Source organism: Schistocerca gregaria, chromosome 10 (assembly GCF_023897955.1).
Source record: "Schistocerca gregaria isolate iqSchGreg1 chromosome 10, iqSchGreg1.2, whole genome shotgun sequence".
Lineage (NCBI taxonomy): Eukaryota > Metazoa > Arthropoda > Insecta > Orthoptera > Acrididae > Schistocerca > Schistocerca gregaria.
The window spans coordinates 148,462,414-148,475,332 of record NC_064929.1 but is presented as its reverse complement, the minus strand read 5'-3'; the positions used below and the strand labels follow the sequence as shown (position 1 = coordinate 148,475,332).

The 12,919-nt window shown below is 39.3% G+C and overlaps 1 protein-coding gene across 2 annotated transcripts in view; it reads left to right on the top strand.

Moving 5' to 3' along the window:
• The first annotated feature begins 6,423 nt into the window (after nucleotides 1-6,423).
• Nucleotides 6,424-12,919, top strand: part of LOC126293288 (plectin) — a 181,218-nt gene continuing 174,722 nt past the window's right edge. For both annotated transcript variants that reach the window (XM_049986410.1, XM_049986409.1), the window contains exon 1: nucleotides 6,424-6,604. The gene's annotated coding sequence lies outside the window, so the exon portion shown is untranslated. The remainder of the gene's footprint in view (nucleotides 6,605-12,919) is intronic.

Below are 12,919 nucleotides of genomic sequence, written 5' to 3'. Positions count from 1 at the left end.
CTTCCAACAAACTTCATAAATAATTTTAAACCTTTCCTGAACTTTTTCTCGCTTGCATACGTAACGTCAGATATTTCAAACGGTAACTCATATATAAAGTAAACTGACGCTTGAAGCTATTCTATAGATCGGAGATAGGAGTTCAATTCTTTAAAGAATCGGGGTTTACTGGTCGATGTTTCCTGCATTCAAACGCGTTTCGAATAGGAAGAACCCCTAACATGTGACTCCATGCTAAGTACATTCTGCAATGTGCTTTGCAGGGTACCGTATGTATGCAGACGTGAATATCAGTAGTGTCCCTTTATACATCACGTTACTATATTTGCGGATGTGTTTGGAGATCTCCGTGTATTCTAATAAATTACGGAAGTGGCTAAAGGAGTGTCTTGATTGTTTCTTAAGTATATGAGGCTTTTTTGTTATGCGCCTGACATCTACCAAAAATTAGTTATCGATATTTTGGATTATAAACAGCTGCCTTCTTATACCGACTGATGTATTCCTTTGCACAGGCTTGTGTAACTACTGAATATTTCTATAAATTCACCACTGAACTCTCAACAGCACTGACGCGTATCAACCATTTTAGAATTCAGCGTACTAGATTGAACAAACAGCTGACTCAGACACCTTTCTCGTGCCAGATTGGCGGCGATTTCTCGTACACATCTAACATGTGCCTGCGCTGATGTAATTTGCACCCACAGATTTGAGCAATTTAGCTCATACTTCCAACTTTTAATTTTCCGCACATCTCATACATGTACGCGTAAATTCATTCTGTACACTATCATTTGCCCATACAAGTATGATGTGTGCTGGAAAATGGTTGGGTGTGACCAGCCTTCAGTGCAGGCATTGACTATTATAACACGAAGTACGATTGTTGTCAAACTTCAAAAACTCGTTCTCTTTCTTGATTGGTCAATACTATACTCCATTAACAGTGCAAGGAAACATGGTGTCAGAGACGAGTTCTTAATTGGTACCTTGCAAAGGCTTTTTTTTTAAGGTACTATGAATGTTTACGCTCATGTATCTGTAATTAGTCAGTCAGCCTTTTTTCAAATGGTGTAAAATACAATTATACACTCCTGGAAATGGAAAAAGAACACATTGACACCGGTGTGTCAGACCCACCATACTTGCTCCGGACACTGCGAGAGGGCTGTACAAGCAATGATTACACGCACGGCACAGCGGACACACCAGGAACCGCGGTGTTGGCCGTCGAATGGCGCTAGCTGCGCAGCATTTGTGCACCGCCGCCGTCAGTGTCAGCCAGTTTGCCGTGGCATACGGAGCTCCATCGCAGTCTTTAACACTGGTAGCATGCCGCGACAGCGTGGACGTGAACCGTATGTGCAGTTGACGGACTTTGAGCGAGGGCGTATAGTGGGCATGCAGGAGGCCGGGTGGACGTACCGCCGAATTGCTCAACACGTGGGGCGTGAGGTCTCCACAGTAGATCGATGTTGTCGCCAGTGGTCGGCGGAAGGTGCACGTGCCCATCGACCTGGGACCGGACCGCAGCGACGCACGGATGCACGCCAAGACCGTAGGATCCTACGCAGTGCCGTAGGGGACCGCACCACCACTTCCCAGCAAATTAGGGACACTGTTGCTCCTGGGGTATCGGCGAGGACCATTCGCAACCGTCTCCATGAAGCTGGGCTACGGTCCCGCACACCGTTAGGCCGTCTTCCGTTCACGCCCCAACATCGTGCAGCCCGCCTCCAGTGGTGTCGCGACAGGCGTGAATGGAGGGACGAATGGAGACGTGTCGTCTTCAGCGATGAGAGTCGCTTCTGCCTTGGTGCCAATGATGGTCGTATGCGTGTTTTGCGCCGTGCAGGTGAGCGCCACAATCAGGACTGCATACGACCGAGGCACACAGGGCCAACTTCCGGCATCATGGTGTGGGGAGCGATCTCCTACACTGGCCGTACACTTCTGGTGATCGTCGAGGGAGGGGACACTGAATAGTGCACGGTACATCCAAACCGTCATCGAACCCGTCGTTCTACCATTCGTAGATCGGCAAGGGAACTTGCTGTTCCAACAGGACAATGCACGTCCGCATGTATCCCGTGCCACCCAACGTGCTCTAGAAGGTGTAAGTCAACTACCCTGGCCAGCAAGATCTCCGGATCTGTCCCCCATTGAGCATGTTTGGGACTGGATGAAGCGTCGTCTCACGCGGTCTGCACGTCCAGCACGAACGCTGGTCCAACTGAGGCGCCAGGTGGAAATGGCATGGCAAGCCGTTCCACAGGACTACATCCAGCATCTCTACGATCGTCTCCATGAGAGAATAGCAGCCTGCATTGCTGCGAAAAGTGGATACACACTGTAGTAGTGCCGACATTGTGCATGCTCTGTTGCCTGTGTCTATGTGCCTGTGGTTCTGTCAGTGTAATCAAGTGATGTATCTGACCCCAGGAATGTGTCAATAAAGTTTCCCCTTCCTGGGACAATGAATTCACGGTGTTCTTATTTCAATTTCCAGGAGTGTAATACAAGGCGAAAATTTTTTCCCAAATACTTGATACCCTACCAGTAACGAAAATACCAGAAAGAAAAAAAAAATTGTGTAGGATTACACAGATAACATAAAGGCTGTTTCATCTGCATTGCCGCATAGATCACAACATTAAAGAACTACTAGGCAACCCACACCCTAAAAACAAATCTTACAATGGTTGCATTATATTGACTAACCAAGAAACCAATACACGGTTAATATTAATTTATTTTCATATATCACAGAATCCAAACAGATGTGGCAAAAATTGACCTAATTCTGCCCTTGTATATATGCCCTATGGTGTAAAATCTCTACCAGCTTTTCAGTAAGCAATTGATGAAATATTTCGTAATGATTTGCACACGTCGTCAGGTGGTGTATTCTTGCCCTTGCAGCGTTCCACACTCCTGAATGTTCTCTTTTTTATGGTGTTTAGAGAACATGTCTATTGAGAGAGAGAGAGAGAGAGAGAGGATGTGTGCCTGTGTGTGTGTGTGTGTTTGTGTGTGTGTGTGTGTGTGAGAGAGAGAGAGAGAGAGAGAGAGCATGCGTACCTGTGTGATGAGTGATGTAACAGGATTACGTAGTGTGTGTGTGTGTGAGAGAAAGAGACAGAGAGAGAGAGCATGCGTACCTGTGTGATGAGTGATGTAACAGGATTACGTAATAAATGATAAACTACGCGAGCAGAGTAAAGAGACAGTTACAATGCAATGAGAGCTTTTAATGAACAACAAGTGATCAACAACAATTGCTACATAAACGATTTATATAACCAGACTGCACAATGTGTTTCATTAATACCAATAATAAGGAAAAGTAAAAATAAAAAAAAAAAAATGTTTTCGTATAAGTTTCTCAGATGTGCCTGTAATTAGGATGTTTCACTTACCGGTATAACAGTACAGATAATGACGTTTCACGAACGTCATCCGAATAGGTATTATTTTTGTTTGCGTACAGTCATCAAGCTGTTAACTACAAACGGTATAATTAGGTGTAATTTTGACTTTAGAGTACTCAGAAGATCAGCTTCATCTTAATTATTAAGACAATGAATTTACAATTACATATTTAAAACTCTTTGTCGAAACACAAGCAATTTGATTCTTTTGGGAAAACTTAAATATGAAATGTTGAAGAAAATGTTATTACACGCCCTTAAAAGTGACCAGCAACTTGTTGTATCATAGATGACCATCAGTATATGGTCCTTGCTCTGTTATGTTTAAATTCTTTCAATGGCTCAATGATTTGTCCATACTTCTCATATTGTAATTATCTGCATTACTGCAGATAATATGTAAATATGACCAAGAATGACCAGTTTATACAATAGAATAAATATCTTGTCAGCTCTTCATAATCTACAAAATATTTATAACAAGAGTGTTTCCAAACATATCAGTCAAAGTTTTTCAATGTTTGAATGCTTGACTCCTAGGCTACAGACACAGATTGCAGTAAATGTGCCCATATGTTGAGACAGTGATGGCACGTGAAGGCCCTGATGGTGTGTGCTTTAAAGCCTGAGAGCCTGCTGGCTGTGGTTCACCTTTCCCCACTGCTGGGATGCAGCTATTCCGGTAGCAGAGTGCGGGCTCCAGAAATAGCTGCGATGTCTGGCAGCTCTCGCCGGCTGTGCACGACTTGTTCCGTCCGTCCACTGTCGGGGTCTGCACTGACGTCGGTCTGAGTAACGTGACAGAGCATCGGGACAAGCACTGACTCACAGGCATGAGGTCATTTCTTCTGTGACTCGGCATAGCTGCCTTGACTTGAGTTACCACCACCTCATTCACTTGTATAAACAACATTTTAACCTTTCTCTGACTCCTGTTCTACCATTAACTCTCCTCTCGTTTACTGTCAGGCTCCCTAACAGCATTTTAACATCTTATTTGCCAGTATTCTCAGAAATCTCAAGGCATGATAAACAGTGACCTTAATGTCTCACTGTGATCTTTCTAGAACGTTATTTCTAGTGGTCAGCAGCTTCCTGATATGAGATGAATTTTCAGTATTAAAAAGACCATACCACCAGGTTTCACTTCTTTGAAACACATCTGTTCTACTAAACAAGTGCTCATAGGTTTTAAGGTGAGCATTTTAGAGCCCGGGTTTAGCAGACTTTTTTTTCTTTCTTTGGTCCTTACTACCACCTCTGAAAGTTTGTCAGTACAGTTCTGGTTTACCCTGTGTTATCATACCCAATAAATGTACATAGCTATGGAATTTATAATATGGCAGTTTGTAATACAATGACCAGCAATTATATAAAAATGGGATGTACTCACTTGTTAACGTGACACACTAAAGAAGTTATTGACCATTTTTTTTTTCAGTGTTTCATATTATGAAACCTATCCCTTTGTGCTAATTACTTCCAATTTATTATGAAAGGAAAATTCACAAAATGTATGAATAGCAGAATGTGGTGATCCAGTGTTAACAAACTCTCATATCTTTTTCCGATTCCTTTCCCTCTGTTTATGTTTCCATTTTTAACACAGAAAAGTAATAATTTGTTCAACCATATATACATGTATTATTTAGGGAAATTAATGTTGTTTGTAGTATTGACTATTGTGATATGGAAGTCATACCTTTACTCATTAATTGTGTTCCATAAATTCATTCACAAAGACAAAAATCTTTGAGGATGTAGAAAAGTCAAGCTATGCATTAACAGAAAGAAGTAATGATTTGAAATAAACACTGTGCTGCACTGAATTAACAATTAATTGTAATTAAACTGGAGTGTTAATTTGTGCTTACACAGACTATGAATTGATGTAACACATTTAACAGGGAACTGCTAGTTCTGAAGAAAGCTACTACTTCATCAGTTATGACAATCAGCTTCTGTTTTTCTCCTACAGCTTGCCTAATTTATTATGTGACTATACTGATTATGATCAAAGAATAACTGTTCCTGTATGCTTCAAGAATAGTAGCATTTTACAATGAACTTCATTACTTGCTATATTGTGAATAGAACTTTTCAGTCTTTGTTACTGGACAGTATGATAATGTGTAGTGAGTAAGATAATAAGATACATTTCTCGCTGTTTTTGAGAACTTGCTAAGTTTCTAGTTTTTTTATTTTTGACAGCTATCAACTTTTTAAAGATCATTGTGCTAAAATATTGATATCTCTAGAGATTGATATCTAGATAAGAAGACAAAGTCTACATTGAGTACATTATTTTGCCTTATATTGTGATTAGTGTAAATAACAGTTAATCTGAAGCAGATTTTTTTATTACGAACAACATATGGAGTAAATGCTCTAAGAACTGAGTAGAATAATTTTTACTGCTTGCATTTCCTGATTAAATATTTTATCAGTATTAAATGTGTTACACCAACCCCCTCCTACCAAAAGGAATGTAGATTCTAGAAGCTAGAACCCTAGTTTTCAAGTCAGCAGTGGTTAGCTACTACTTCTGAGAGGAAAGCATAGCAAAAGAGGCTGGACAATAAGGAATTTTATACACAGTGTCTAATTTAGTGCAAGAATATTACTGAGTATTTCTGGTTGCAGCTACCTGTACACAGCAAAGCACAAGCTGACAGTTTTTGAGAATGTTCATATTTCACTTTCTCCAGTAAATGGTTAAAGCAATAATGTGACCTCAAATATGCCATTCACTGAGTAGCAATCTGACAGTATACAGGCATATTCCTACCTCAAATTCTGAATAATTCTGCTAGTAAGTTATGTCATGCAAAATTTGTTTTGTTTCAGGGCAGTTTGAATGAAAGACAAAGCAAGTGCTATAAATATATTAGGAGTGCTGGTGGGAGTAAAAGTGGGGGCTCGGGGGTAGGGAGGGGGGATGGAAGGGTGGGGAATGGGTGGGGGAGGAAGAGAGAGAAGGAGAGGCTGAGAAGTGAGCAAGACAAGAGAGAGACGAGGAGAATGCAGCGGCGAGCTGAGTTCTGTGATGACGTCGTGTTGGCACGGTCGAGTGTAGAGTTGGCTGCGCGCTATGACCACCAGTGACCAGCATTTAGCGAGCAAACACGAACGAAGGTTGAACGTGATTTGCTTCTGAAACTCTGTTCACAGTGAGTACTACCACAATTATTTGCTTAGTCAATTTTATGTTATTCAGTTACTGAGCCCCATGTGTGACAGTTGAATTTTTAATTTCAAACAAAACAAAAATTTTGGTTTCAACGGCGTTTTTCTCCTTGAATGAATGTGTTTATCATGGTAATGTACTATTAAGCAGTGTTTCCATGCGTGTTGACTGCTAGCTCTTGTGAACATTTGGTGCAGTGGACATGTTCACAGAAATATCTGCATTTTTATTACATACTTGAACACCATTTGATTTGAGATATCAGTGCAGTGAAATCTCCTTATGTGCATCTGCTTAATGTGTGACCTGACATGCTCAACCTAGTGATAAAAAAAGGACAGTTAGAAGTGTTGTACCTGTTGTGCAACTGTACCTTGAACTCTATCCATTGTTTCAGTGCCAAAAAGTGTTGATTCTACTGCCCTAGCCTCACACAATTAACAGAATTGTAGTTTCTGTGAAGTTTTTTATTGCAGAGTTGTATTGTTACTATTTAATCATCTGAAGTACAAAGAACAGCAAGATATGGGGCAAATCAGTTACAAAATGATATGCTGGTTTTTTTGGTGATATTATGGGTACATATTTTATAGTTAAATAACATGAAACACTTTAGAATGATAATACAGTGCATGACATTTGGTTTACATTAAATTATTAAACACACATAAGCACCAGAAAGTGGACACCGTATGTCAATTGGATTCGTATATATACTGTGAAGTTTGAGACTGTTTAAAAGTCCTTTATTATTTATATGTGTCACTTCCTGAGGAACTCCTCTAGGCTGTAGAAGCAGTGACCAGTCAAATGTACTCTCAATGTTACTTTAAGACATGAGAAAGTATCTTACCATTTAATTTTTTGGGCTAAACTGCTGCAAAACTTTCTACCATTATGTAATACTTCTCTCTGACCTGGAGTAGTGTTCACTTGTTGAGAACTTAAATTTGTTTTTAGCCATGTGTTATAACAAACTCATAAATGTACATACAAGGCAGGGGAAGAATTTCTGTTTTACTAAATAGTGTGTTACAGAACTTCCCTTTTCATACTCTTTCCACTATTCTTAAAAAAAATTTTCAGCCCTAAATATTTTATACTGCATTACCCTAAAATATCGAACCCTATTTTAACACAATGGGCAAAAGCAAAACAAATACTTTTCAGGCAGTGTGTGTGACAGCAACTTCTGAGGACACTCTTTATATAACATTTTGTAATTATCTTCGTTGGGACTGTTCAGTGTGTATGTCTCATCTAAAATCATCCGGGAGCTATATTCGCAGGTATTTTGTGATCTTTACTAATCAAATAGTCTTTTCATGCCACTGTATATTTATGTCATAGTTATTCTTACTTCTTGGGTCACGGAAATTTAATGCTATAGTTTTGTTTTCATTCACAATCAGTTTACTTTTGTTAAACCAGTTCTAGATATTACTCACAGCACATTTGAAAGTATTGTAGGTTGTTTCTTCATTATTACCACTGCTTAAAATGCTAATGCACCTGCAACTGGATAATATTTTAAGACGAAACTGGTGTCCTTGTGTGCTTTTTTAAAAATTCAGTACAGTAACAAGGGACCCAGGAGAACTTTTCAGAAATTCAGATGTATTTATGGACAGTGAAAACTACTTACAAAATTAGTGTATTGGAAAATTCTGTAGAGGAAAAATGATGCTTTTAGATAATTGCTCTGAAGCACCAAAGAAACTGATATAGGATGAGTACTGAAATACAGAGGTATGTAAACAGGCAGAATATGGCACTGCAGTTGGCAACGCCTTTATAAGACAAGTGTCCACTGCAGTTGTTAGATTGGTTACTTCTGCTAGAATGGCAGGTTATCAACATTTAATTGAGTTTGAACGTGGTGTTACAGTCTGTGCATAAGTCATGGGACACAGCATCTCTGAGGTAGCGATGAAGTGGGGATTTTCCCATATGACCATTTCACGACTGTACCATGAATATCAGGAATCTCGTAAAACATCAAATCTCTGACATCACTGAGGCCGGAAAAAGATCCTGCAAGAATGGGACCAACGACAACTGAAGAGACTTGTTAAAAATGACAGAAGTGCAACCCTTCCGGAAATTGCTGCAGCTTTCAATGCTGGGCCATCAACAAGTGTCAGCATGTGAACCATTCAACAAAACATCATTGATATGGGCTTTCTGAGCCGAAGGCGCATTCATAAACTCTTGATAACTGGATAATACAAAGTTTTATGCCTGTCCTGGGCCCGTCAACACTGACATTGGACTGTTGATGGATGTTGCCTTGTCAGATGAGTCTCAAATTGTATCAAGCAGATGGACCTGTATGGGTATGGAGACAACCTCATGGATCCATGGACCCTACATGTCAGCAAGGGGATCTTCAAGCTTGTGGAGGCTCCAAAATGGTATGGAGTGTGTGCAGTTGGAGTGATATGGGACCTCTGATATGTCTCAATACAATTCCGGCAGGTGACAAGTACATAAGCAAACTGTCTGATCACCTGTGTCCATTCATGTCCATTATGCATTTCGACAGACTTGGGCAAATCAGTTGGACAATGCGACACCCCACATGTCCAGAATTGCTACAGAGTGGCTCCAGGAACACTCTTCTGAGTTTAAACACTTCTGCTGGCCACCAAACTCCACAGACATGACCATTAGTGATCAAATCTGCGATAGCGATTTATGGACAGACCTGCGGGATTAATTGTGTCTGTTCCCCCCCCCCCCCCCCCCCCAAGCACTATTTCAGACATTTGTCGAGTCATGCCACATCATGTTGCAGCACTTCTGCATGCTCTCAGGGTCCCTACACGATATTACACAGGTTTACCAATTTCTTTGGCTTTTTCAGTGTATTTTTAGAATCCTTTGTGTGGTGGGTAAGACAAAAGAATCTGCAACCTGTCTGGATGCACCAGGAATACACTTGTAATAAAAAATTTTGCTTTTTATAGGAAAAGTGACACTTTCTGAATTTTTAAAGAACACATTAAGAGTTGAATAACATTAAAAAAAAAGGGATCAACTTGTAGTTGAAAACACCGGAATAAATAACTAACAGGTTAATGTTTTGGCTCAGACCAAATATTTCATTCTGTGAATTTCAACATGCCTAGTCTATAAGTAGTAATCATTCATATGTCAAACTGGAATCATGCTGTTCAAAGTAGACAGTGTTAATGGGATTATATTAACCATATGGTACAGTTGTCCACTTCAGCAGACATCAGTTAATATCTCTTCTTTGGTGTTTTTAATCAGTCCTGAGGCTGCAAATGGACAGAGGGCACAGCACCTATAGCAGTGTCCACCAGAGTGGTCTGTGTGCATTTTCAGTGCCGGGACTGATAAAAAATGTGAAAGAAGCAACATTAATAGCTGTCCACTGCAGTTGACAACTGCACCACAGGATTAAGTATTAATTCACCAACAGGAAGCTGCAGATATGACTTGATATACTGTTAAGGCATCTGAGGGTTTTACGAAGTTCTGAACTACAAGATATATGGGCAAAAAATAATCAGTAAAAAATAAAATATCAGTCACAGTAATACTAATATTTTTAATAAATGATAATTGGGACTTTTTGTTTGGATAACTGTAGCAAATTACTTGTGAATTGTTACTATATTTTATGTAAATACATTCTACATCTATACTCTGCAAACCACCATGAGGAGCAAGGCAGAGGCTGCTTCCCTATTGAATCAGTTATTAGGGTTCCTTCCTGTTCCTTTCACATAAGGAGCACATGAAGAATAATTGAATGCATTTGTGTGTGCAGTAATTATTGTAATCTTATCCTCATGATCCCTATGTGAGCGATACACAGGGGGTTGTAGTAATTAAAAGCTGGTTCTTGAAATGTTTAATAGGCTTTTTCAGGGTAGTTTATGTCTACCTTCAAGAGTCAGTTCCTTCAGTATCTCTATGACACTCTCCCATGGAGTAAACAAATCTGTGACCATTTGTGCTGCCCTTCTCTGTATACGTTCAATATCCCTTGTTAGTCCTATCTGGTACAGGTCCCACACATGTGAGCAATATTGTAGAACCAGTCACATGAGTGATTTGCAAGCTGTCTCCTTTGTAGATTGATTTCTCTTTCCCAATATTCTACCTATAAAACATTCCAGTTTATATCCCTACAAAGTATTACACCAGGTATTTGGTTGAGTTAGCTGATTCCAGCAGTGACTCACTAATATTATGGTCATAGGATACTACATATTTTCATTTTGTGAAGTGCAAAATTTTACATTTCTGAACATTTAGAGTAAGTTGCCAATCTCTGCACCACATTGAACTCTGAATAATTATGCAGTTTCTTTCGGACAATAGTTCCTTATAAATAACTGCTTCATCTGTGGAAAGCCTGATGTTACTATTAATATTGTCTGCAAGATCATTAAAATGCAACATGAGCAGCAAGGGTCCCAACACTTTTCCTTGGGTCACACCAGAAATTACTTCTACAGCTGACAATGACTCTCCACCCAAGATAACATGCTGTGTCCTCCCTTCCAAAGTCCTCAATCCAGTCACAAATTTTACTTGGTACCCTATATGATCATACTTTTGACAATAAGTGTATGTGTGGCACTGAGTCAAATGCTTTTTGGAAATCAAGAAATACTGCATCTGTCTGGCTGCCTTGATCCACAGCTCTCAGTATGTCATGTGAGAAAAGTGTGAGCTGGATTTCATGTGAGATGTTTTCGAAATCCTTGCTAGTTGGCACTGAGGAGGTCATTCTGTTCAAGATACAGCATTATGTTTGAACTCAGAATATGTTCTAAGATTCTACAACAAATCAGTGTCAATGATATTTGATGGTACTTTTGTGGATCACTTCTATTAACCTTCTTGTAGATGTGTGTGACCTCTGCCTTTTTCCAAGAACTGGACATGGTTTTTTGAATGACAGATCTACAATACATTATATGTAGAAGAGGGGCTAACTCAGCAGGAAAGTCAGTATAGAATCTAACAGGGACTCCATCAGGGTCTGGAGCTTTGTTCAGTTTTAATGATTTCAGCTGTTTCTCAACACCACTGACACTAATATTTATTTCATTCATCTTTTCAGTGGTATGAGGATTAAATTGGGGCAATTCTCCTGGGTTTCCCTTTGTAAAGGAACATTTTAAAACAGAGTTAAGCACTTCAGTTTTTGCTTTGCTACCCTCAGTTTCAGTTCCTGTTTCATTTGCTACGGACTGGACACTAACTTTAGTGCCACTAATAACCTTTACATATAAACAAAATTTCTTTGGGTTCTGTGAAAGATCATTTGATAATATTCTGTTATAGTAGTCATTGGAGGCGTCATTCATCACTCTCCTGACAGCCAAACACACTTCATTTAGCATCCCTCTCTCCATGGTCATACGCTTTGTTTTACACCTGTTATGCAGTAATCCCTGTTTCTTTAGAAGTTTCTTTACAGTGTCTGTATACCATAGAGGTTCCCTCCCACTATGAACTGTTCTACTAAGTACATATCTACCCAATGCATAGTCAACTATTCTTTTAAACATGAGCCATAGTTCTTTTACATGCTCCTGACTTGTGTTGCAAGTTTCAAGTTCCTCATTTATATATGACACTACGCAATTTTTATCTAGTTTACTGAAGATATATATCTTTCTGCTTGTTTTAGTTGTCCTTTGTACTTTGGTTATCATTGTCGCCAAAACTGCATCATGGTTACTGATACGTTTCGATGTGAACATCCTCAAAGAGGTCAGGTCTATTTATTGCTGTTAGATCCAATATATTTCCATCATGAGTGGAGTTCCTTACTCTCTGTTCTAGTTAGTTTTCAGAGAAGGCATTTAGTGTAGTTTCATAGTATATCTTATCATGCCCACCACTAGCAAAACTGTGATTTTCCTGATTAATTGTATGATTAAAGTCTCTGTTGATGATTACAGTGTGGCTGCGAAACTTATGTACATGTAAACTTAAGTTTTCTCTACAGTTTTCAAAGCACATTTTCAAATTTATGAATTTCAGTTTTAGTATTGTAGCCTAACGTTTTTCCAAGTATAAAGCAACACATATTTTACAATGGTTTTGTGCAAACTGACTAAAATGCAGAAAAGTTTCAGCATTCACATTCAGTTTTAAAATTCAGTTGATGACTTCCAAAAAGCAGTCTGACAAAACTGTGAATTTGTCTGACACTTTGGTTATTTTATTTTCATATTTTATCCTTTTAAATGCACATACAGATTCCAAATCCACAAGGGAAATTCCATTTGGGCTCTGTGGAAGGTGC